The sequence below is a fragment of the Apis mellifera genome, linkage group LG4 (genome assembly GCF_003254395.2).
Source record: "Apis mellifera strain DH4 linkage group LG4, Amel_HAv3.1, whole genome shotgun sequence".
Classification (NCBI taxonomy): Eukaryota; Metazoa; Arthropoda; class Insecta; order Hymenoptera; family Apidae; genus Apis; species Apis mellifera.
The window spans coordinates 6,839,227-6,864,543 of NC_037641.1; the positions used below are offsets into that span (position 1 = coordinate 6,839,227).

General features: G+C 37.7%; 1 protein-coding gene across 3 annotated transcripts in view; it reads left to right on the forward strand.

The window, feature by feature from the left end:
* LOC408810 (rap guanine nucleotide exchange factor 2) overlaps positions 1-25,317 on the forward strand; it is a 189,905-nt gene that overhangs the window by 51,414 nt on the left and 113,174 nt on the right. Inside the window, exon 1 of one of the 3 annotated variants that reach the window (XM_016911579.2) lies at positions 1,543-3,608. The exons of the other annotated variants lie outside the window; for them this stretch is intronic. The gene's annotated coding sequence lies outside the window, so the exon portion shown is untranslated. Of the gene's footprint in view, positions 1-1,542; positions 3,609-25,317 lie in introns of those variants that run through there. 3 annotated transcript variants of the gene reach the window in all.

Here is a 25,317-nt window from a genome sequence, read left to right on the forward strand (position 1 = left end):
GTTGCAAGTTCGCGCTTCACGGTTTCTGGTCTCCCATGGACGTAAACAGAAAAATTTGCCGACTAACCACGGGTGTGGCTGCGTTTTAACTTCCCTCTGTTCTTGCCGCCTCTCTATTTCTCTCTCTCTATCTTTCTTCCTCTATTTTTCTCGTGGTCCTCTTTCATCGCTTTTTAACCGCTTCTGTTTCTCTCTACACTTCATCCGTTTCACTTTTCCCTCCCTTTTCGCTCCCTTTTCGATTTCCTTCTATTTACCCCTCCTTCCTATGCGTAGATATCTTCTTTCTCTTTCTAGTTTACAACACTTTTACCACCATGTCATTTTTTCTCCCTCTCTTTATCCCGTTCTTCTATCCCTTTCTGTTTCCATCGCGAATCTTCCCTCTTCCTTATTTTTCGTCCACTCGTCTACTCTCTCTCACTCCCATTCACTTGCTCACTTTCTCACGCGTTCTCCGTCCCACTTGCGCCAACGCCATCTACACTTACTCACTCCGCATTCTTTCTCGTACGCTTACTCACTCGCTCCGTTTCTTTCATGTCGCTACCGTCTTTGTCCGACTCGCGGGCTTGGTCGGGTTCTCTCTTCGCTCGACAACCTTCCCCCCTCCCATCTCTACTCCGTACTGCCATCTCGTAATCGTGCCGAGAATTTACGAATCGAGCCGAGTCGAGCGCTGTTAAGTGGAAGGAAGAAGGACAGACGTATCGGGGGAAGATACGCGTAAGAGGAGGATAGGTGTATAGAAGTTAGGGAACAGAGAACGGTTCTCTGGTGCGACGAGGAAAGGCGAAGAGAATAACGTAGAGCGTATTAGAGCGAGAGGGAAAGACTTCGATCGCAGGGCCGTATTCAAGCGTATGAAACGCTCGTGACACGTACATTTTTGTTGTTTTAAGGGAGAATATTTTTTTTACACAGAAAGATGAGAAGAACTCAGATACATCCTTTTCTTGATTAATAATTATTACCAATAATAAAAATAGAACGAAGATTTTTGTTTCTTCGATTTTAACAATTTTCGTTTCAACTTTTTAATAATATTTAAAATTTATTAATCTCGCGAATCGATATTATTATTGCTAGTCAAATTTTAAAGTTGTTTTAAAAACGAGTTGAAAATAAAGTTTGATATCTAAGAAAAATTTCAACAAACTTTAAAAAAGCATTAAAGAATTTAATAAAATAAAAATCGATCGATTCGTTAAATTCTAAATTCACTCTCAACGTTACCATTCCCTAAAAATCGTCATCCCTCCGTGAGAATAATATTTCAAAAAAACGGACCCACACTTGTGAACATCTTGCCACGACCCATCAACCCGTGCACCGTATGGGCAAACAAAACTGAAAAACGAACCCCCATCGATTTTCACGCGGGGGCACCTCCTCCTCCCTATGTACAGTCATACTCGCGTGGCACGCGATCGAGGGATCGCACCGGTGGCCACGAGGCACTGGGTACAACACTGAAAGCGTACAAGAGAGAAAGAAGGAGGAGGGGGGGCCTCACCTACCGAGAGAGGCTCCAGTCTTCTCGAGTATATCGTGGTGGTTGGCGAGTGTTGCGATTAATACCGACTGCACCCGCGAATCGCATTCCAATCCCGCCGATTCCCGTTCGCGTTTCTTCTCTCGTGGAAAGGAGAGAAAGAAGTGTCGCGTTATGCGCGCGTACACGGTGCGCGTTTATTAAACGAGGGGAAGAAAAAGCCAGCCAAGAAAGGGAGAGATCGAAGGAGGAAAGGATAAGAATAAGATAGACGGAATAAGTGGAAGAAGATCGAAAAGGAACAGGAGCATTTCGATCTCTTGAACGCGCGTGTATCTGAACGTGTGCGTGTGTGTGCGTGTGTGTATGTGGAATAGAGTTACACGGTGCAGGTTGTTGGAGTGTTGCCCGTCTATCCGACGATGCACGCGTGTTATCCGGTGTCTGTCATCCAATGCAGCGTGTCTTAACGATCGATTTTCGGGATAAGAAAGAAAAGAGCGTGGCCTTTCCGGCACTGCACGTGCGCGCCGCCCTCTCTCTCTCCCTCTCTCGGCGGATCCTCTTTTCGCAGCAGCAGCCGAGAGGCGTGAGTAAAACAACAGGGGCGAGCGCGTACCCTTGGACCTCGCTCGTGCAACACCACGTTCGGATGCAACACCACCAGTCGCTTCCTCGCGCCTCTGACGCAATTCATCTCCCGCTGGCCGGAGAATCGTCCAACGCAATCGTTCTAGCCGCGTGAACGATTATAACGGCGAGCTTAAGTGTAGCGTCGAGATTCGTCGTAATAAAAAGTTGAGTTAAATCGGAGAGAAGGAGAGAGTTTCACGTGGACGATTCACCTGCTCTTTGAACACGAGACCAGTGTTGATATCGCGGTGGAAAATTATAGTTTATCGGTAGAAGAGAAAAGTCGAGACTTGATAGAGAACTTGATGCAGAAAAATACATGGACGATTTATCGGCTATCTTCAATTCTTTTTAATCAATGAATCATCGAGTGACGTGTCAATATCCGTCAAAATTATCCGCGTAGAATTCGTAGAAAGTGGAAACTTTCTCAGATCTTGATTATATACATTCCTCTCTAAAAATTGAGATCAACGAAATCTCCAAATCTCGTTGATCCATCCGTTCTACAGTAGCCGCAAAGGAGAAGGAGATTATTATCTCTGAACCGAGCATTTAACCGCGCTCTCGTCAAAAAGTGGCGCGTAGATCACTGCGAGGAATCGAGCTGGAACTACTGGAACTCGTTTCTTACGCATATCGAAATCCTGTGGGACCAGTGACCCGTGTTGCAAAGCGGAAAACCGGAGTGCGGGGCATCCTTCTTTGAATACCACACGACTGTTCCACTGAAAACGATCCACACCATCTTCAATTCTCCTCTTTACGAGGGGACGCAGTTAATCACGTACACTCAAGAAAACTGTACTCGTCTTCCAGCCAAGGATAATTGCCTGTTCGCTTTCACCGCAAGAGAAGAAGCGAGTCGACTCGAAGGGAAAAGAGAGAGAGAGAAAGGTTATTCCGTGATAAATCTAATAATCGAGGTAACGGGCTGTGGCTGATCGACCGAGGGTGCGTCCTCTTCTCGCGAAGGAGCGATTCGCAGGAGGGAACGCGTTGTCTTCTGAATTCCCAAAGATCTTCGAGGAGAGGAATGCTCGATTTGGGTTTGGAGATTCGATCGACGTGAATCGTCCTTCGAGATAAAGCGTCAGACGTTGCAAAGTGGTGGAGAGTTGATTCATTCGTCCGGGGTTGGAGAGGATTTTGAGGAGAGTTTCGGAAAATTCGAAGAGTGAAAGAGTGTGGTATAAGGGAAAGTACAAGTTGATCGAATTTCTAATCGTCGTTCTCGTCTTTTTTTTTTGGAAAAGAGGAACACGGAGGAAAGAATAAACGGACGAGAATCGTGACGATGTCGTTGATGTGAAGAATCGTGTTCGGTGATTCGTTGTGTGGTTGCGTGATTCTCCAGCGTTTCGTTGGATCGTTTTAAAGACAAGGGAACAGGGAGGGAAAAAGCCGGCAAACTGGATGCTCCAGACGGTGCCTCGCCTTCCGCGCCCCCGCCTGACATTACTGTCACCCAGGATGACCGGTGAGGAGTCTTTAATTTAACTTTAACTATCCTCTTTATCCGGCCACAATGCTCGACGTTGATGGACCACCATCGCGTCGCTGCTGGGATTCTCGTGCTTTCCTCTCCGCGATGTTTCGCTCGAGTTTTAATTTTTTTCTCTCTTTTTTTTTTAGATCGTGTATATATAATTGGAAAAGATTTTTACAGGAATTTCTTTTTTCCTTTTCGCCTGTGATACTTATTTTAATTCTTATCTTAATTTAAATTCTTTTACGTGGTAGTAATATGTTTCCGTTTTTCGTGTTAGTTTAATTGTTAATTTCATTACTCGTATCACAGTGTATACGTTTTACTTTTTAATTCTATAGGATTATGAAATTTTGGCTCCTTTTTTTTTTTTCGTATAAATTACTTTTAGAATTGCACGAAGTATTTATTATATTCTCGTTGCGTTAATGAATATTTATGAAACAATTCGAATTATTAAATTCTAATAACGCGTTCTATGGTTATGCAAATCTATAAAACGTCGTCGTATGGATCCTCAGAAGATCATTCGTCATCCCTCTCCTCCATAAATTATCATAAATTTAAGAATCGACTTGGTATAAACTGACGATCATGTAGATTTTTTTACGAATTATTTTCCTTCTAAATAATTAACAATTGTCCTTGTCCTTTTATACAATAATTTTATCGAAAGATCGTGCGCCCGTTACAGTTCAAGTGACGAGGGATCGAAATCATCGATGTTCACAGTTCTGAAAATGTCAGAAATATTCTCGGCGCACGGTAGATTGACTTCCCGCGTTAATTTCACACGTGATGATATTTCGATGACCTAGTTGCCCAATATTTCAACACGCAGATATTTTTAGCATTTATCGAATCGCATTACTTTACGTTACACCCTTTCCATCCACTCGTTTTCGTCCATCCTCTCCTCGCTTAAGAATTTCGCTCGATTTGTCAATTTCACAAAAAAAAAGGCCCCTCCTTGTTCTCCCCTGCACTGTAACTTTAATTTTCACCCCTTCCTCTCCCAATAATCCTTTGGACGCATTTTCTACGAGATATCAAATAAATAATTACTTTAACAAGGCCGTGAAATTTACACACACACGTATATATACACACATAAGGAGTGTAATTTTCGCTTCGAGTGAAATCCAAGAGCGCCGAATGTAATAACCACGGCGTTAAAGTGAAGGATTATTAAAGTGAAAAGTAATAACCGTGTCAAGAGTGTAGTAGATTTTTAATTCAGAAGGAAACCGGATATATACCCGGGAAACGAGTGAAAAGTTGAAGCGATGCGTGGTGGAACGAAAGCAAAAAAAAAAAAAAGAAGAGAATCCTCCCCTAGATCGTTTTCCTTTCTCGATGGAAATATTTACAAAGAAATCGTGTAATGATTAAGTATCGTGTTTTTACACGGATCAAAGTGAAAAGCATCGTATAGAAACGCATTTTATAAATCGTTGCGAGATTTCGTGAATTACTACTCTTCTTTTCGGGGATCGTGTTTTCATATTTCGAGATTCTTTTCCTTTCTTTATTTTTTATTTCTTCTCCCTTTATTCCTCTAATTCTACGCAGATGATGATGTATTATTTATTTCTTCACTTCTCTTGGAAAATTTCTCTTCCCTTTGGTAAAAATTTTCATTTCTTCTTCGTCTTTTTCTTTTTATTCAGCTACTTAGTAGATTTTTGTTTTTAGAAGGTATTTATGAGATTTTTCTACGATATATCGTTTCCTCTTTTAACTATAAGATAATTATTTAACATATGGACGGTTTTCCATGGATTTTTAATATAAAAAAATTGCGAACCTCGTAGAAATTATCTTGTAGAATTATCATATTATTGATACAAGCAATAAATTTTTGAACAAAGTTGTTATCGAATCACAATTTCCTTCGGTACCTTACAAAAATATAAATATATTCAATATTATCCAAGTAACTCTTTTAATTCGCATAAAATTCAACGCTAGACTCGACAAACTCGTTTTAAACCAGTTTTAAACATTTTCTTCTCTCTCGTTGCTAATAAAAAAATTTATACATGCACTACCTGTACATATTTTATCATATCCCCATTAAACGAATCAAACGAAACTGCGTTCGAAAATTTCGAAAAATTTCGTCCAAAGCTTCTAGAAAACAAAAGAAAAAAGAAAAATCTATTTCTAACCCGAAATCCAAAGAAACGACGAGGAAAACGGTAAGCGATCGAAGCGAGAACAGGTCCAAGAGAACGCCCACGCCTGGCATTCACGCGCATTCGACCTTATCGAAGCCCAACCGTGTAATGCACGCGCATCCATTCATCAAGAACAAACTGTAGAAAAGAGACGTGCGCGCGCGCGCGGCGCAAACGGAACGCAACGGAATGTCGAACCGTTTCATGAATATTCAGGGATGCCGAAGGCGCACCGTGAAAGTCGAGTCACTCTCGAGAGGCTCGAGGCTCGATCAGCGAGCCTCATCGAGGTAGCGCGAGCGATTGACCTCGGCCTGACGAGCTTTTGCGGAATTATCGATCTGTCGAGGCGAGGTTTTCGGCCTAGGCGTCGTTGTTTCGCGGGTGTCACGGGTGCGTGCACGTGACACGCCACTGTCAATACGTACCAGGCGTCACGTTTCAATCCCCCGCACCGATAAACACGCGAGTCGATCGCGTTACGAAATAGGCGGGGGAGGGGACGAGATCCGATGAAAATCCGCTCCCCAATGTCAACGTGTTCCGAAATCGAGGACGTTGAATCGAAACTCCTATTCGATGATCCGTTTTTTAAGCGTGGCAGGGAGGGGAATTCTGATCCGTGTTATTTAAAAAGAAATCATATTTTGGAGAAGAAATTAGGATTTGTTGAAAGTGAAATATAATTCATGTATTTGTAAAGAAAAAGAACATAGTTCAATGTTCTTATAGGCAAATCGTGGAAAATGCATTTGATGTCACAAGCATTAGTGCAACACAGGAGAGAGTGAGATAAAATTTATATTTCCTCCCCTTCGAGAAAAAGTAACGAGTATTTTATTTGAAAAATTATATCACGAAACGTAAGGATAGAACAAATATTTCGTACAGAAGATTGAAAGATTTTCCATGCAATAACAACTGTGCTGCATATATCGAATATATATGTTGCATCAAGGATTTAATTTAATTTCGTTTGTTTTCGAGCCGGATATTTCTTGTTTGCACGAAATAAGAAAAATTTTTCCACGTCCGTTCAATGCGTCGAGGCGTCGCTGTCGGTTCAATTTGAGTTTCTTCGCTGTGTTGCGTAATCAGTTTTCACTATGTTCTGCTGACACTTTGATGCAACTGTTTCCAAAGGAAGCTTTTATATAAAAGATTCACGTAATTCTCGAAGAAGAGAACGGAGCTGATTGTGCAACTTACCCGACGCGAGCCATCGATCCTCTCGAAATCATTTTTCCACGGTTATTGCACTTGTTCTAAGATTCGTTCTCTCGTCAAAATATTGTCGAACGAATCGAAACTTTTCTAAGAAGGATACTTTTGGCAAAAAGTTAATTAATACGAATATCATCGAGACATGTTCACTTTCATCGTATCTTATTGATTTCATTATACACGAGTTTGTCGACAAGTTCCAAACTATCCTTGTTCTTCCTTATTTAAAAAAAAAAGAAAAAGAAAAAAAACATGTACATCCACGTTACGTAAAACGGGAATTAATTACGCGAATAAACAAGAGAAGAAAAGAATTTGCCGGTTTCGACGACGTTCCTAAACTAAATTGCGCGAAGGGATCGGGGAAAGGGGGGAGGGGGTGGGTTCCAAATCCTATTTTCATTATTTCCACGTGGCATCCTCGATTTCCTATTTCGATAAAGGGTGGTGCGCCTCCCTGTCGAGGGTTCCTGTCAGTTTTTATAATTAAATTTCTCGGGGTAGAAAGTTGGCCGTCGAGGATACCACCCTTGTTTAAGTGTTTCAACATCAGAATCCACGTTGCTTTTGACTGTATTTTAATGGCACCAATCTATCGACCTATTCCTTTGATAACGTTTATAGAATAACTTATCGATTTCCTATCGTGGTCGACCGGAGCCACCGATACTTTTACTTTATATCAACGTTTTGCGGCGATTTTTAGAAAAAAAAAAAAAAAAGAAAGAGAAAAGAAAAAAAGTAATAATAATATAAATATAAATAAAGAATAAAAAGCTTGAAGCTTGCTAAAGGAAAAAAAGGGGGCAAAGCAAAATTGATGATGCGCGAGTGGACAACGAGTAAATATAGCACGATAAACGATTAAAATGCGTGGATTTTATTTCGCGCACGGCCACTTCCTCTATTGTTAAGCTTGTTTTAATTAGTTGTGTTATATACGCGTAATATCACGGTAATTAAGAAAATTTGCGTTAATTCTGAGAATGTGCTCGGGAAGGAAACGCGGAGTTTTTGTTTGATAACAGGTTCAGTTAAACGAAAACACGTATGTCGTGTTGTTTCTCATAATTAAACGACAGTACGTGGATTTTTAACGTGCATTTTGCGTGCTTTTCACGCTCGTTATTGCTTAAAAACTTAAATCTCTCCCGTTTTTTCCGGAGGGAAAGAAAGAAAGGAAAATACAAATAAATAAATAAATGTAAATATATCGAAAATTTGATTCGATGTTAAATACAATTTTTCGTACGTATAAAGGAAAAAAAAAATTACGACATTGCATTGCGTATTAAGGAAAAAATTATTCTATAGGTTTGGGGTGATCCGTTTCAGGTCACTGGATTTTTATTTTTATAAGAGTTGTTGTACGTACGGTGAGCTGAAAATTAATGGTATGCACACGGTATCATTAAATTAAATATCGGGTTTCCTGAAACGTTTAATGCCATCGCAATTTTTAAAGGAATGCGATTACGCAATGCGAAAAATGTTTTCCAGATCTGACACACGAATGAGGAATTAAAGACTTCTCCTCGAGCAAAGATCGCGTATTTAATTTCGAATTTATTTAATATTAACAAACTTTTACCAGTTGAAAAAGTGTATAATCCTTATATTTTTCTCGAATTATTTCATTATAAATAATACAATATCTCTTTATCCTTATAATAAAAATTGATTCTAAAATTTTTATCCATAAAAATATATCTATAACAGAAACAAAAGAAAGCGAAAAATAATATCATTCGATTTAAAAATTTTCCATACAATATATATTAACAAACTTTTTTACGATTATACTATTTTTTCTTTTTATCAGTTAATTCTTGTAAAATTTAACTTCTTTCTGTAATTTTTCATTTGCAAAGATTACAAACAAGGAAAAAACCATTCTCTTTCCATCCTCGATCATATCCAATCAAGATCGTAAAATATGCGTTTTGTAGAACGATCTACGAAAGTCATCCCTCCTTTAATTATCGTCCAATTATGCTTTGCACGTTCGCCGATATTTTCGTGAATATTTTTTTTTAATCGAGGAGGAGACAATAGAGGGAGAGAGAGAGAGAGAGAGAGAGAGAGAGAGGAGGATCTCTAGGATCCTCGTCAAGTTTTAGCCGCCAATTTAGATCGTGATCTTCGACATTATAATACGATGATAAAACGATAAAAGGGTTTTCCCTCGATTCTCTAATAATAGTTTGCTCGCGTTGTCGATCACCCTGTATAAGGGGGGTTCGTGGATGCCAAGTGCCGCGTAAATTCGAAGGAGGGTTGTCGAGAAAACCTTGTTTCCCGTCAGCACGTGCTGTTCCATCCACCCTATCGATCTCTAACTAAATTAAATGGACGGTGTACTATTGCTTAGACGCGCTGTTACGCGCGACATTTGTTATCGTCTTACGTGACGAGAGAACCTCGTTCGTTGATCGTTTTGTTTCTAATAAACGTCGATGGTCTTTTTCTTTCGTTCGTTTCTTCTTATTATCCGTTTTATTTTAGAATCTTCTGTCGTGAGTATTTTTTTTTAATTTTTTATTTCTTCTTCTTTACGCGAATGATGCAAGATTTATAAATGGAGATGGATTTAATTTAATGGAAAATCGAAGTTGAGGAGATTTTTTCAATTTCTATCCTTTTTTTCTATTTATAAAGATTTATCTATTATTTGAATAAGTAGATCTTTCTTAAGATCCTTATATCCCAGATTTTGGAATTTGGAAAGTGAAGTCAGTCACAAATTATGATCATAAAGTATTTCGTTCAACGAATCAAAAAAAGATCGTTCCATTTTCGCGACAATTTGAAATTTTTCCTCGCCACCAAATTCCGCCAGATTTCTCTCTATAAAAAGAAAGAAAAAGCAAGCAAAAATTATCTTCTTTCGACGATCCTGGTAAAGGAAGAAAGGACAAAGAGATAGGAATTCTTTATTCTCACCGCAATGGCGGAATCGAATTTTCGTTCGAAAGTAACCCGCGCCATGAATTATTCATTCCTTCTCCTTCCCTCCGTTTCGTCAATTTCGACCTACTGTCGCGAAACAAAGTTACCTTCGGGGGATACCGGTTAGGTGTGTTGAAAGGAGTGGCGACGGAGGAAACGATCTCGGGAAATATATGTGTGTGGATGGAAGTGGAGGAAGGATCGAGAGGTAACCTCGTGCATCTCGGTCAGGATTTCGCTGCACGTACATGCCGCGTACCATCCAGCGAAATGCAGCGGCGAAGCATACTGAAACCCGTCTTACGAGCCAAGGCTATCGAGTGCATTCCGCGCTGGAGCGCGCTGCTCGTCCAACGATTTCTTCTAAGCTTCTAATTTTCGAGATTCGATCGTTTTACGGCCAGCCTTCGCGGAATCGAGCCCCTTTCTTTCTTTTTCTCTCTCTCTGTCTCTCTTCTTTCTTTCTTTCTTTTCAACTTGTTCCCCGGCAACGGTATTTTCCGCGTTTCCAGACTCGATGGAATTCCAGAGCAGGGCTTGGCTCACGTTGCCTCTTCTGCACATACGTAAGCGCCTTTGGACGCTTCGTTCGAAAAGAATACGTTAGATACGTTAGAAATCGAATTCTATTTTCGAGTGATAGTTTTGAGATATTATTCGATAGATTGACGAATAAATTGTGGAACGAGCAGATAACTTTCAAGGCGGATAGTGTTTAAGATAGTTGAAGAATTGAAAAGATGATACTCGATTTTTTGAATTAAATATTTGAAGAATATTATAAAGAATATTAAAAATTTCAATATTATAAATATTGAAGAATATATTTGAAGAATTATGGAACGAGTAGATAACTTTCAAGGCGGATAGTGTTTAAGATAGTTGAAGAATGAAAAGATGATACTCGATTTTTTGAATTAAATATTTAAAGAATATTAAAAATTTCAATATTATAAATATTGAAGAATATATTTGAAGAATTATGGAATGAGTAGATAACTTTCAAGATTGATAGTGTTTAAGATAGTTGAAGAATGAAAAGATGATACTCGATTTTTGGAATTAAATATTCGAAGAATATTTTTAAAATTGAATTAATTTAAGCTCCACATTGGATTAAAAATTTGTACGTCAACAACTTCAATCTTATCAATTCGTATCTTGCAAACTCACGTAGTTTAATCGCGAAGCGGAAACAAATCGTTATTATCATGAATCACGCGCATTGCATGAAACGAGTATGAATAATTAGGATTTCTATTCGTCCAGCAACGAGTCTTTTCCAAAATCAGTTAAGAATTCGTTTTTTCGAGGAAAATTTTACATTCGATTTTCGTCGAGATCCTTCGAATTAGATTATAATGGAACAGGTGGCACGTGGTCGTGTTTATTTCCGCGTGATGGCTAATCCGTTGAATCTTGTTTTGCGGCTGCGTACCGTAGTTGATCGACGAACACGAACGGGTCAGAATTTCCACAATTGAATAGGATGATATGATTCCACGGCGGACGTTCTATCGAATTAGTTTGGCACAATTTATTGCTTTAGGTGTTGTATGGATTAAATTAGTATGTTTTACAACATTGCCTCGAAGCTAGAATTTCAACAACCGCAAATTATGGAATTTGAAACGTGTTCGAAATATGTTTAAATGGAAAAGTAGGTTTAAGACGTTTCATCAATTTTGTCATCTTTCTTTTAATCTTTTGCTTTTATGCGATTTGGATAAACTGCCGGCTAAAAGTTCGAAAATTGTCGATTTTCTTTCGCGGTAAATTTTCGTCCATTCTTGATCCCTCGAATTAGCCTCGAAATCCTTCGTTCGAACGAAGGATTTCCTCTGATAAACGTCCCAATTGAAATCCGTTAATACTACAGTTCTACGAACTATTTAAAACAGCACGCGACTCGTTCGTTTCAGATAGGATTGGTAATCTTTTTACTAAACGTTTTCACCAAATCCTTTCGCAATAGTTTTCATTCCATTTCCACGTTACGACTTATTGGAAAGCTTCTCGTAAAAAGTTTTTAAATTATCGAAATTCATATATCCAATTTTTTTATTTTTCCCTCCAAAGAAGATTCAAATTATACCTTTTCTCTCATCCCTTCCAACAAAAATTACTCAAAAATTATATCAAATTCTTCCATTCTCTCAATCGTCCATTTCTTTTTTTCCAATCAATCGTTCACCGATACCTGATTCAAATTACTCTTCCTTTTTCCACCAGAATTCCCTAGATCCCTCGATGAATCGCCTCCTCCGTCCTTCATCCTCCTTCTTACCCATCCAACCACTCGCACGTGCCTCGATTGACAGATGCAACAACTGATTCGCTCTTGTAACGCGGTTGGAAGGAGGGAGGAAGGAGAGAGAGAGATAAAAGTTGGGGTGGTGGTTTAAACGGCATTGTCTCGCCCGATTATTATTACCCTTTGTTGCGCACCGGTCGCCGAGGCTCGTTGCCAGCAGGCCCTCGCCAAATTCGATGAAATGTTTGCAGCCACTTAGAGCCGCTACCCCCTCGAACGAGCGTCGGATCTTTTGTGACGCAGGGCAAAGAGGGTGGGCCGCGACCGATCGCAAACATTCGTGGATCCGCACCGGAAGGATTATATTGTTCCCTCGAGTGGGCGCAGTTCCTCTCCTTTATCCTGCGGTTAATTCCCGCGGGATTTCACGCCGGAGAAGATCCCCCCGTTGAAATGGGGGGAAAGAGGGAGGGGAGAAATGGGTTGATGCACGCGATGATGGTCTCCTTGATTATCCCCGTGATTTCGAATTGGAATCTCTGGGCGAAGCTGGGTAAGCAACGAGTAACGAGAAAGATTGTATCTTTCCGGGAAAACGCGGTGGTTACTTTCGCTCATGAATAATTGATCCGGTAAACGGGTCGGTTTGCGCGATCCTTGTCGAGTGTCGCGTTTATTATCGTGGTTGCAATGCGAGATTTCTGTAGAGAGAAAGAGAGAGAGAATGATTTTTTTCTGGAAAGATGCGTTTCATCGAGATATTTCGAATATTTTTCAAAGTTCGTTCCAATCCCTTCCGAACAAATCCTAATTAATCTTTGTAATAAAAGTAAAGTAAAGAATGTCGCGAAAAATAATTAACTCTCGACGAAGAATGACGAAAAACGTATATTTTTCCTCGAAAATTTAATCCGGGAAGGGGAGAAAATCTCCAATAATTTTCCCCCTTTTTTTTTTTTCACGAAGTTAATGTATATTCGGTTCACGGTGTACCGGCGAAATGAGAATTCTCGAGCTGTGCGTGATTCTTTTAGAGAAAAAAAAAAAACGGGAGAAGAAAATCCACACCGGGGTGGAATTATACGTCAAAAGTGACACCGCCTGTTCCGAAAGCGGGTGTTCCCTCGTGTGCAACCGCGTTCCCGCGGTTCCCGTGCAGAAACTTTTCCCGGCAATTTGTCTACGAGGGTGGAAAACGAGTCCGCGGCGGTGTATTCTCGAGTCCGCTCCCTCCCCCTCCTCCTCCGCCGCGAAACTTTTTTAATATAAGGATTCGGGTTGGCCCACCTACGCGAGCACAATCTCTCCCACGTCGTCGACGTCTCTCGTTATTTCGCGTTCGAGAGCGAAACTTCTCCTCTCGCAAAACAAAACCTCCCCCCCATCGGATCCATTTTCCATTCCAGAAGCCAAGGAGAGGAGACCAAAGTCCGGATAACTTTTCAACGTTTGATTAATTCCTTCTCATCGGTTTCACGATTGAACGATTCTTCACGAGATTCTTGCAACCTTTTTTGGTCTCTCTTTCTCTCTCTCTCTCAGAAATCGTTTCGTTTTTCTTAATTGAGAGAGGGGTTGGAAAGCGCACGCGGTTGGAAAATGAGAGAGAGAAAAAAAAGAATATTTCAAAGAGCTTTTTGTGGGAACGGACTTTCCTTCTTGTGGGTCCGTGCGTTCTACCTCTGGCAAAAAACGCGAATTTCCCTACGGTTGGGACGAAAGTTTGCGTTTTTTAATTAACCGGCTGCGGTCCTTTCTCGGTCCACCCTTCTCCCCTCTTATCATGGATGATATTAACGAGATGGAAATTGTCGAGATCGAAATCGAGTATTTTTGCTTCGCAGTTTCGGAAAGGATTTATTTTTTTGAAAATCGAAAGAGAGATTTTAATCGAGACGATTGTTCGCATTCACGTTGAACGATTTCCCATAAAAATTCGTCTAATTGAAAATTTTGTCAGATTTATTGATCCAATCCATGATATGTTTAATTTAAATAATTTAAAGAAGTCACATTTTTCTTTCTACATATTTCGGGTCAAATTCAAACGAATATTTTGTCGAATCATTCCTGTCTTTCATTCTTGGAGAGAGACGCATTGGCGCAGCGCATTGGCGCAATGAAACAGCAATGTAATAGAACGTGCTACTACGTCCACAGGCTAACGGATATTCCACCGAAGGAAGTAGAAAAGGGGTATAATTTCCCGAATGGAACGTATTACGGCAATCTCGGAAGCATTATGAGGGTAATTTTTGAATTCTGAAAGCTGGCCATCAGAAACGAAGATACGGTGCATTCGCGGGTTAAACATTGTAATTTAAATATACCTTTGAAAATAGTACCGATAATTGGAAACGAAAGAGTACGCTTCCGCTTAGATACGGTTTTTTAAAAAAATTGCTTCGAATCTTTTAAATCTTATTCATTTCGTGCAGTTTTTTTTTTTTTTATCTTCGAAAATAAAATTACACTTATCTTTCTATCTTTCCTAATTGTGACGTGTCTTTTATATTGTATATATAAAAAAAAAATACTTAATTTTTAGAGATACACCCTTTGCAACGACAAAATTAACACTACCGAAAATAGAACGTTACCCACACGAGTGACACAATCGCTTAATAAGCCATCTAATATTTCCAAAGCCCACATACTCTATCCTGACGCAAGGTACACATTCAATAAAATTATCCTCATCAACTCCTACAGCTTCATTTTTCACGTCATATTACATTACGATCTAATTTAAACCTTCCCGCTATACTTCTTATTCTAGCCTCTAGCTTTCTTTGTGAATGATATCTCGAGGCTTTGTGCGTGCCACTCTTTAGACCGTTATGAAATGGCAAAAGACGAATGAACTTGTTTCGTCGCACGGCTCGACTCCACTCTGTGTTAATATTCATTTCTCACTTGAACGTAATCATACTTGACTGAAAGGGTTCATTGATAATAATAAATAAAAGGATTCGTTCGTAGGGAGGATATTCTAAAAGTATAATTCAATTTTAAACGTAGTTTTAACCTACCATTCTTTCTTTCTTTTATCATCACACAGATTAAAAAATATTTCTTTTTCTATTTCAATTTAAAATTCAAAGTTCAGTCTCGATACTCGATATCATAATTTTTTCGAAATTCGAAAAAAAGAAAAAGAAAAGAATATAACGTGTTATTCTCGATCTCACGATTTTACGTACAATTTAAACGTAGTTTTAATCATTCTTTCTTTCTTTTATCTTTTCTTTTTACCATCTGTAGATTAAAAAATATTTCTTTTTCTATTTCAATTTAAAATTCAAAGTTCAGTCTCGATACTCGATATCATAATTTTTTCGAAATTCGAAAAGAAAAAAAAAATATAACGTATTATTCTCGATCTCACGATTTTACGTACGATTTAAACGTAGTTTTAACGTACCATTCTTTCTTTCTTTTATCTTTTCTTTTTACCATCTGTAGATTAAAAAATATTTCTTTTTCTATTTCAATTTAAAATTCAAAGTTCAGTCTCGATATTCGATAATTTTTTCGAAATTCGAAAAGAAAAAAAAAAAAGAATATAACGTGTTATTCTCGATCTCACGATTTTACGTACGATTTAAACGTAGTTTTAACCATTCTTTCTTTCTTTTATCTTTTCTTTTTACCATCTGTAGATTAAAAAATATTTCTTTTTCTATTTCAATTTAAAATTCAAAGTTCAATCTCGATACTCGATATCATAATTTTTTCGAAATTCGAAAAGAAAAAGAATATAACGTGTTATTCTCGATCTCACGATTATGGAAGGTATAGGCGAAGGTATGCTCAAAGCAAAAGTGCGTCGAGATGCGGCGGAACAGCCAATTGGCTCGAAAGCCATTGCGAATGTTTTATAGCATGTATGTGCTCTATCTCGTAAGTACTTATTGCTATGCAGAGATGGAAAATGATCGAGACAGAGAGAGAGAGGATCACGCGTTCCCTCCGTCTAATTTACTCATCGACACTCGTGCGCACGATCTGATTCGGAATTTATCTAAGAAATAAAAATCTTCTCGTTCCTCTTTCCAGATCGTTTCTTTTTATACCTTTACTCGAGTGGTGCTCGAGAGACAGAGCTATAAAAGTATAAACATAACGTAAAGTATTCGTGATAACCCTGTTTCTTCTGTTTTCGTGCATTTTTTCCCTTCCTTGCTCTTATTGTATCACAAAAAGTCGTTATGACTCGAAGATGCATAAACCTCTTGACTCTAGTGAACGAGAGTGGAGGAGAGATTTCAACAACTCATTCAACGAATTCTGACCTATTTATTATCTCAACTTTGTAACTTAATCATTTGGTCTCAGCGTTAATAATATTCAACAATGGTAAAATGAATCTAAGACTTTTTACAACATGCATATCTCTTCGTTGCGCAAATATTTTACTTGTCGTTCGTTGCATTATTATTAGCATAAAAGTTGCGTAAGCAGGCTTGAGGATTTGATCCAAGCTTCCATCCTTCTTTTTCCTCTTCTTCTTCTCCTTGTTTTTTTCTTATGTTAATTTTGTTTCGTCCCGGGGATCGCGAATGAGAGTGGAAAATCGTTCGATTCCACGGAAGGCAGTGGAGAAAAGTCGGGGTCACTCGGTTTCAGGATCGATCACACGCGGTTGTGGGGCAACGAAAGGCTTCGTTAGATAGGCTTGTTTATATATATCTTGAGGAAAAAGTGTAACGCGAGTGGTTGTGGCACAACTTGTTTGAATTGTTAACGGAGGGAGGGAGTTTTGTTTTCAAGGGTGGTTGGATTTAAGGGAGAAGGTGAGAAGCAAGGGTTGGTCGAGGGTTAGAAAGGAGTGATATTTAATTTGCTTGGCTCGCGAAAGATCGTCGTATTTTTACAGGCAAATTTTATTTTAATCCCGATATTTGATATTTGCTATTTTTCCATTTATACAGATAAAGATAAAATTTTAAAAATAATATGCGGCCGGAGGCGTGTATTATTTTAACATAATATCTTTATAAGTTGATTTTCAAATTTTCTAAAAATATATATATTTTTTTTTTCATTAAACGTAAAAGTATTAAACGCGATAAATTAATCAAGGATGTATAATAAATTCTTTTTAACCTCTTCATTTTAAATTCATTCTGCGGAATTCCGCGGTTAACCGAATCAGTGTGTCACGCGATATTTATTTTAATTTTTATTCCCCGCTTTTTCCTTATAAATTTATCACGTGACCCAGGTATTAAACGAAAGATTTACGACAATGACGTATAATTCTTCAACAACTGTTGATGAATTTCTGTGACCTGTGCATCTAACCTTTTGCTCGCCAATATTCTTCGGGAATATTATACGAACAGGCATTCATTTGGATTTCGTGGAAGTGTCAGGCCACGGACGATTACCATCCCCTTTCGTTATAATGCTACACGTCGCATAGAAATGCACGTCGTTCTATGAATAATTCCGGGACTAGCGCCTCTATTCGGGGTCGGGAATAAAATTTCAATGAAACAATCTTTCACGCATCAAAATTCTTTGATCTTTTTAAAAAAATGTTACCCGTACAAATTTCGATTATCCTTTAACGTACACCATTAATTTCTTATTTATTTTTTCTCTTTCAAACCGAACACCTTCTTATTAACAAAATTTCGAAATCGAATCTCTCTTTCTTTCCAAATTTTTATCGCAATCTTCGAAAAAATTCCAAGCCCAAATCCAAGCCTCATTCTCTTTCGATTCAAATCAACTTGCCTTTCTTTATCGATCAAACGAGATAGGTACGCGTTTCCTTCGATCCTCCTCCTCCAGTTGGAAAACTTCCCATTACTTTTGCATCCTGCCGGCACAATGGCGTAATCGTATTAGGCGTTTTATCGCGGCCAAAGGGAGGCCAGCATCAAATATGCAATCGGGATCGCGTCGAGCAGTCACGTACGAGCCGACGACCATCCTCTCTCTCTCTCTTTCTGTTTTTCACCGCATCGAAAAGTAGGATATGAACGACGCCCCTAATTTCGTTTCACGTAAACCGTGCGCGTCTCCTACACACTCGCCTTTTCATAAAACCGGCTTTTGTACGTCGACCTCTCCTCTCTCTCTCTCTGTTTCTTTCTTCTTTCCCCCGCGTACGTACATTGTACACGCACATATGCGTGGTTGTGTCGTCGAAAGGAAAACGAGCAGCTGCGTCTTTTGCGGGCATAATGCCTAGGTAATTAGAAATAAATTGACAACAACTGACTGATAACGTTCCACGATTCAATGGAAATAGTTGGGTCGCGTATGGGCCCCCCCATTTTCTGATGAATAGTCTTTGTTAATGAAGTTACGAGAGAGAAGCCTCCTCGGTTCCTCGGTTAATTGCGTTAAATTAGCTCCAACTTGGAGCAGGCGAAGAATAATGCTCGTTGTTCCTCGAGTTATCGGTGGTGTGTGCATTGATTTCGTTTCGCCACTGCGTTTATGCAACCTCGCGAAAAACTTGGGAAATATCGATGATTGAATTATTCTGAATCGGGTTCTCTATTCTAACTTGTTAACTTGAGAATGGATTTTTTTCGGTCGAAGATGTCGCCAAGATTGGGATAATAAAATTTTTCACGTAAATGAAAAGTTAGAAAGAGGAAGAGTTTGTTTCTTCCAAGAAGAAAAATTTTCTCTCAATTTTTCTCCTCCTTCTTCTTCCTTCGTCTCAATTTATAGATGGTATTCTGGCAATCAAAGATGTCAACGTTAACAGCTTCCTTTTTTTTTTTTTTGATAAGGATATAATCACTTGGTGCTTGATATTTTGTCGTCGATTCCTATTTTCCTTTTAATTAACTTGTATAATTTTTTTGATAAGAAGAGGAATTATGTATGGATTAATTATGTTGCTGGTTTCGTGTTCCATTTTCGCGGAATATTTTTAGAAAAGTCGTAACATCTGACGTTCATGAATTTCTTTCAGCCAGAATTTTTGGACAAGATATCTCTCTTTCATTTTAAAGTGTTTGAATAGATTATGCAGAAATAAATTTTTGTGAGATAAATAAAGATGCAACGTGCTTATATACATACACATAATATATATAGTAATCGTATAATGTTCGTTTGGATTGGAAATATTGTGAAAACACGTAGGAGGTGATATTGATCGGTATAAAGGTGCGAAGACTAAAAATATTTTAACCGTGAAACAAATTTATTAAAAGTAAAATTGTGCGCCATCATTTTTTGACCGTTTCTGTATTAATTTAAGTTGCATCCTCCTCGAACGCATGATTCAAATATTTCAATTTAAATTGATCGTATTTATATAAAGCGTTACGTGATCGATTAAAATTCTTCTCCAATTATCCTAATAATGGATTAGATAAGAATAGGCGATGCTCCGTAACGTGAATGATGCTCGAATCAAAGATGCAATGAATAAAGCAATGATAAACGAAATTATAAATCAAGATAAAATAACAGGACACGATTCACGAGTAAAATTAATCTAACTTTATATTCATAAGGCATATAATAATCAACGTGTTTTATCATTGATTTTAATTAACGAATTTTATAAAAAAAATTGTGCTCGATTATGAGTGCAAGTGAAGAAGGTGGATCGATACGTGTTATTAAATTTAAAAAATCCATTGGAATCCATGAAATTTCTCTGAGATATAGCCAGGATATGTGTCAAGTCTCCAGAACTGGAAGTGACATTCGCTTCGTTCCACTTTCGAAGGGCTCTTGAACTTCTTCTTTTTTTTTCTTTTTTTTTTTTAAACTCCACGTGCAGCTTCTTCTGTTTGTCCGATAGTCTTTGCTTAAAAAGCTGGAAGAATGCATCATCTCTTCTAAGTGATATCTTCTTTCTCAAATTGGATTTTAAAATCTCGATTTAAAACGACGAAATCTTTCTTCTATTTTTGTCAAAATCTCTTTCTCTTTCTTTTTTTTTTTTATTTCGTACGTTTATCATTCTACGATTGAAATGTCAAATAATTGGTTGATACTCGAATTCTTCTTTGATTGAAATATTCTTTCTAATTTGATACGCTAATGAGCGAAGTGATTATTCGAATTCGTATTTATGTAGAAAGTGCATTTACTATTCGGTTTTGCAATATTTATAATTGGAGATAAGAAAATGCAAATAGATAAACGATCTGTTCCAGTGAAAATTTTGTTCGATTTTAAACGTTATTTGAGAAATTTAATTGCATTTAGGAATGCAAGTGAATGATCACTCAGATAAGAAAAGAAAGTGGATGGGAGATTTGAATTATCCATATATAATATGATTTAACTTTCAAAATTTACTTGCTTGTATCTTGATATAGAAATATTTAAGACCGATCTGTTATCTTTTAAATTCTTCTGTTAATCTCTTGTTTAAATAATCATGGGATTAATCCCAAGTATTTACGATGCGTGAAAGAAATATCTGGAATATCTTTTTTTAAAAACAAATAAATCTTTCGAAGGGGAATTTAAAATCGTAATTTCAAGTTGCTAATAAGTCGAGTCATAACTGGACTTAAGCAACCTCTCGTTTCTTTCAAAATTTCTTTCGAAGGAAGCGAATTACGAATTCTTCATTGTTGATACAAAAGTTTTAAAAGAAAAAGACTATTCCTCTTTGTTACCTTTTTAACAAATATCTTAACAGTTCTTCAAAATTACAGCTTACGTTCGATAAAAAGATATTTCTTTATGGTACTTTGAGCATCTCGTACACGTCACATTTTCACAAAAGTTTTAAAAGAAAAAGGCTATTCCTCTTGTTTGACAACCTTTTTAACAAATATCTTAACAGTTCTTTAAAATTACAGCTTACGTTCGATAAAAAGATATTTCTCTATGGTACTTTGAGCATCTCGTACACGTCACATTTTCATCGCTTTTATGGCCGAATAGTGGTAATAAAAATGATTAATATTCGCCTCCATTTAATCCTTATATATATATCTCTGCATTGCGCAAAAATAATTAGATATCAATTCACCTGCGAATTTATCGGAATAATATTATCATAATTATATAACATTACTCTAATGTCTTTCTCTTGCCTAGTAGTAGAGTGTCCTACTTTCATTTATGTAAAAATGCATTAATCCGCGAAAAAAAAAAACGCGCATAACCACATTATTCATATATACCGTTCGAAAACCTGTCTAAACCTTTCTTTCACCTTTCTCTCTAACGCATCTTCCTCCTAATTTTCACGAGCAAATAAGTACTACTCGTTTCAATCGCATCAACCGCAACGATTTAATAGAAATCTCCGTTAAAATTGACAAATATTCCAAAGCAATTTTTTTTGCAATAGAAACAAAAGAGAGAATATAACTTCCAATTACTTAATCGTGAAAAGAATCGTAGAGATGTTCGAAAATAAATCTAAATCGGAGAGGATTTTCGTCCTCTTTAAAAAAAAGAAAAAGGCAACGGTTCTATTCATCGCGAAATGTCCAAGACAAATCCACTTATATACACAATCAAAAGGCTCGAGAGAGCTTTAGCGGTATGAAAAATAGAAATAGAAATGAAAAAATGAATCAAAACCCACCTGAGAAAGAAAGAACCGTATAAGAAACAAAAAGACAACGGTTCGAATCTTAACATCTCGTCGAGAAGTAAAACCTGCGAGATAAAAAAAGAAACGGACAAAATTTAATTATTTGATTAATAAATCCATCCAAAGTAAATCAGAAAGGCTTTAGAATGAAAAAAAAGAAAAAAGAAAGAAAAAGAAAATGACAGAAGGAGAGGAAAGGAACGGAATCGGCGGTTCCGATCGGTTTGCAGTTAAAAGGATCGTGCGAAAGGCGGCCGATGAATCGTGACGCTTGGCCGCGTAGAGGAGGAGGAGGACAGCGTGCAATCGTCGATTGTGTGTACCTGCGGAGGAAAAGTTGCCTCGAACGTGTGCGAGAAGGAACGAGCGGATCGGTGTTCCGTGGCAGCGAGCCGCGGGCTAGAAAGTAGCCGGCGACTTATTGCGTTTGGCCTGTTGCATATCTCTCCCTCTCCCTCTCCCTCTCTCTCTCTCTATCTGCAACAGACTCTTCTGAGCCGAGTTTGCAACGGCATTTGCCGCAAACAGGATCGCTCGAATCGGACCACAGCGGTTCAAACTTGTGCTAACATTGACATCGTTGGAATCCTCCTTTCTATCTCAGCTTTTTTATCCTCTGGAACGAGTACCCCGTTTGCGGTATTCATTTCTCGCGATAGGAAAGGATATTTAGTTGTAGTGTTGGCTGATTTTTAAATTTCTTTTTTAATAACATTCGTAGAAGGTGTCTTGGATCCTTTCTTATGAAGAGTTGAGAGTAATTCGAATGATTAATAAAATGGAAATATTTTCAAACTTCAAAGACTTGTATTTCAAACTATATATATATAAAACTATATTGTATTTTGAATTATAGTAAGAATTGTAGTAATAGTTCAAGTTATGATATTTATTGAATAAAAAAGATAATGTAAAATCTTTTACATTATCTTTTTCATTCAATAAATATCATAACTCGAACTATTACTATAATTATTACTATAATTCAAATGATAAAAGATTAAAAGATTTTACATTATATATTTCTGTATTATCATTGAAAATATGCGTTGTCTGTCTCTCTATCTCTCTTCAAATCATTTCTCTTGCTTGATCCGTAACAAGCCCCCCCCATTTACCTTTCTTTCTGCGATAAAAGGGATGAAAAAGGGAAGGAGGAGGAATAATCTTGACAAATACTGCTCGCGGAAACGGTGGTCCCATAACCTGAATCGAGTTCCACCTCTTGGAATCGGTTAAACGAGTAAAAAAGGTTCGAAGAGCGGCAGGGGGAATATCTTAGGTGAAAAGGTATGATGAGGTGTGGTTACGTTGATCGCTTGTATTTTTAAATTATTGACGTAACCTGTGCGTTAATTATAGCCATAAACAACTGTACGGCGGCCATTGTTTTTATCAACTGCGTAAAAGAATGAGAAACTTAAATAAATTATATTTCTCCACGAATTTTATTAACTCTCTTATCTGAAATATTCCGGATTTAAACTTCGAGTCGGATTGAAAGTTTTAAGTTTAATACACGGTTTGCCTATTTTTAGACTTAACAAACAAACGAGTTTAGATGCAAACTAGTCCAGGCTTCCTGTATACAGGATTTTGTATATATATATATATACGTTTTATCCACTCGAGCAAAGTTCACGAATTTAATTCGCTTGTGCAAATAAAATAATTAGAATGCCAAATTTATCGAGGAAATATAAAGTTCGTTGAAAATAAATCCTTTCTAGTACAACCTCGTCTAAAAATATTAATATTTAATTCATTTTTATACACTCTTACATATCAAAATTTTTCTAACACGTGATATACCTTTAACCTCGAATAAATTGAACTTCAAAATGATCATTCTCTCGGAATTCATAGTGAAAAATATTCGTTATATATTATTAAAATGACGTTATAAAATTTTATTACGATTCAAGGAACGCATTCTAAGACGTCACGATTTCGTTCGCAACAATAAACGTTTCACAGTGGCTGGAAACTCAACGACGCAAGGATGGTCCCTCTGATCTTACGATGAAGAATCGCCAACAGGAGGGGGGGATCGTGTTTTGCAGGCAAACTCGGTTTGTAATCTAACTCGGCGAGGTTTCCTCGTCCGAAAGGTATATCGGGCTCGGAATGTCAGGCCTTGGACACTGAACGGTGAAACTGAAACTGGAACTGGAACTTGAACTGGTAGTAGTCGACGTGGAGTCGATGGGTTCGAGTTCCTCTCTTTCCGATTTTACCCCCCTCTCCCCTCCGGAAATGACGATCGAAATCGATTCGTGAAACCGCTTTGCCCTCGACTCCACGAGGAAACACGATCGAATGAGTCATTCTGAAGCGTGGCCACCGCCTCACCACCGAGTACTTCCAGCACCCTTGTGATCGGGGAATCGTGGTTTGAGAATGGGTCGAGACACGTCCTCGAATATAATATTTGTCAATGGTGTGAATTGTTAGCGTTGAAAGTGCTTATTGCAGAGAGATTTTTGAAATAAGTAGAATTTTACACGTTGAGAATCGTGCAAATCGATCGTCTCTTATTCGAATTGAATTAAACGTGATTTAAGAATATGTAGAGCATGATATATTGGTCAATTCTGAGAAGTAGTAGTAGGTAATTGATATGGAAATATAGAAGGACGTGTTGGGTAACGCATTTAAGCGATACGTGAATATTCTTATAAGGATATTAAGTATAGGGTGTGTAAAATATCCTTTGACGAGAGTATAAAAAAATATAAAAAGCTTATATTTATAAGAACCTGAAAGATAGGAAATAATAATGTTAGTGGTCAGATTTATTTTGATTCTACATTTTCAAAATTTTAAACGCATTATGTAACGTTTTGTTTGTAATTTTTACTCTAAAAATCTGTACTTGGAATCGTTTAATTTTAATACTTTTAATCTTAACAAATGATTCGCGATGGTTTTCATTTACTATTCGAGTATCGTGGAGAAGCTAATATTCTGTCGGTAAAAGGAAAAAAGACGTGACCTACCATCGAAGCAAAGCGCTTACCTTACTCGGATAAAGTAGAAAACTGCATCAGACTAGTTGCATAATTTACCAACTCAACCACAGATGTCACTACATGTATCTATATCCTCAAAATCATCCCTAAATTGATCGTTCTAAACATCCCTCTTTTTAAATATACCTTCCATCTATCTAATCATACTTTTCTTCTCCCATTTATCTCATTGTCGACGCGTGAAAAACTTTTCCCTTCAAAAAAATGCATCTTAAGATATATACGTTAAAAAGAAAAGAGAGAAAAAAAAAACACATAGAAAGGTGTGCAGCTTATCTTCGAACGAATCGTTCCTTACCGTAGCCGTGGTTGCATCGAGTGCTAGTTGAGTGCTTTTAGAAAACTCAAAACCCCTCTCGCCGAGACGACCGCACAAAGCCGCTTTTCACGACGTCGCTTTTACCTTCGGGTTCTCTCAATAAAAAAAAAAAGAAAAAAAAACATTCTTGGACCACGTATGTCGTGTGTTTCACGGCTACTCGAGACCCCCTCGAAGTCTCTCAATTTCGAAATT